Here is a 1,981-nt window from a genome sequence, read left to right as displayed (position 1 = left end):
AATATTGTTCTTCAGAGACTCATTGCAGTCCTCAAATCTCTCTGGTGCATCAAATAAGAGGCTTCCCCCTGTTTTCCTCCTTCCTAGATATCTGCAAACAGCAAATTAGCAAGGGCAACTTCTCTGTACTTATCACGGTCACCTGCAGTATTCTTCAAGGATCTGTTTTTTCCCCTGCGCGCTTCATTTTTTATGTGGAGACGCTAATAAGCTTGATGGAGGAGGAAAGGTTTGCCATAGGTAAATATGCAGATGACATGTAGACCTATCTAAAAATAGCCTCATCCCAAAATACTTGCGCACTAAAGAATTCCCTTGCTAACCTGCACAAATGATGTCACCTAATGTTTTGAGGCCCAATCAGAAGGAAAAACATTTATTCTCGTTGGACATGCACTGAACTCTAAATTCAACAACGTTTGACACTGCAAACTATACATTGACATACTTGTTCCTATCCTGGAGATACAATGCTGGGTTTGTGGATTGATTTGGGTCTTTCCATGTACTCACAAACTGAACACAAAAACCGGAGCTGCCTCTCAGTGACATAGACTGCTTTCTCGCTGTACTACCCCGACCTAGAGCAGTCCTTGGTCGATCATGGCAAAGATCTCAACAGGCATCTGTATTACCCCCTTAGCTCCGCTCCAATTAAAGCTCTTCTACATTCAGCTACCTGGCTGAACTAGAAAGTACAGAACTGTGAAATTAAGCCACACATCTCCTGTCCTAAAGCAATTTTGTTGGCTCCCCCATGAAGCCAGAATAAACTTCAAGGTGACTTTAAAATCCTGTACCATCAACACCAGGAACACCAATATTTCCCTCCAAATCTGAGGTGATAACAAAAAACTGGGAACCCGTGACAATGTAAGACGTGAAGTAAAACAAATCCGACCTTACAGTACCGCCACAGGATCATTCTCCGTCACAGCCCCCTCCATCTGGAAATCTCTACCCACCTGACCTGAGATAATCTTATCCAACAATGCAAAGAACAAAAGGAACCAGTTTCTACCTCCAATATATGGACCTACTGACCTGTAACAACTTCTCCTTCTGTCCTTAGGATCTCTTGTCACTTTCTCCCAGTTCTCCCTTCTCATTGATCCCACTCCCAATACCGCAATCTCCCCCTTGGGGAATAGCTCTTTTCCCATTACATCATATACTGATCCACTATATTCACCATCTCACCTCCCCACCTCTTCTCACCTACCTGTACACCTGCTCGTTCTTCGCCCTTTCGGTTTTACAAATCTCCTCCTCGTCATCACAATCTTACTCTTAACCCTGCTATGCTGCTGCACTTATTTTACTCCCTTCAATTCAAGATGCGTGCATTAATTTCCATTAGCTAACAAAAGACAATATCCAAACAGCCCTTTAGTATTTTACCTCCCAGTTCTACGTGCTGGTTCTCTGTGAGGGATGGCATGTTTCTCTAAGGTTGTTTATCTGTACAGCACACTGGCACCTTCTGGTAGGGGAAGGGTTTGTATAAATCCAAAATAACAGATTACATTTAAAAAAGCAAGAGAGATAATACGAGAATATATTGTTTTATGTGCCACATTTTTGTATATCACTCTATTCACCAATGAATTGAGCTTTTGGCACTATCGGGGTGTCGACTGTTGGGGGTACTGATTGCAACTGTCATCAGCAGGTGGTAGGTTGACCATCAGAGAATGCTTCATAGAAATGATTTCCCTTGCAGTCTTCTCTGTGTTGATCAGTTCGTGTGTTATCCTTGGTCCCAGCGGTGGTTTGGTAGTGGCTGCTGTGGCTTTCTACCTGCCCCATTGAGAGGGAAGAAAACCTCTGTGAAAAGAAAAGGGAGACAGAAGACAGATCTTAAACATTTGTTTTTTGGGGGGGGGACTAAAGAGGCTCCCAGTTTTAATGCGTCGCTCCCTGTTTAGTTTTCTGCGGTATCATGGGCTCAGATTATGGACCAGACAACCCGATAAAAATG

This window comes from Lissotriton helveticus, chromosome 5_1, assembly GCF_964261635.1.
Source record: "Lissotriton helveticus chromosome 5_1, aLisHel1.1, whole genome shotgun sequence".
NCBI classification, from domain to species: Eukaryota; Metazoa; Chordata; class Amphibia; order Caudata; family Salamandridae; genus Lissotriton; species Lissotriton helveticus.
Note: the sequence above shows the minus strand (reverse complement) of the source record.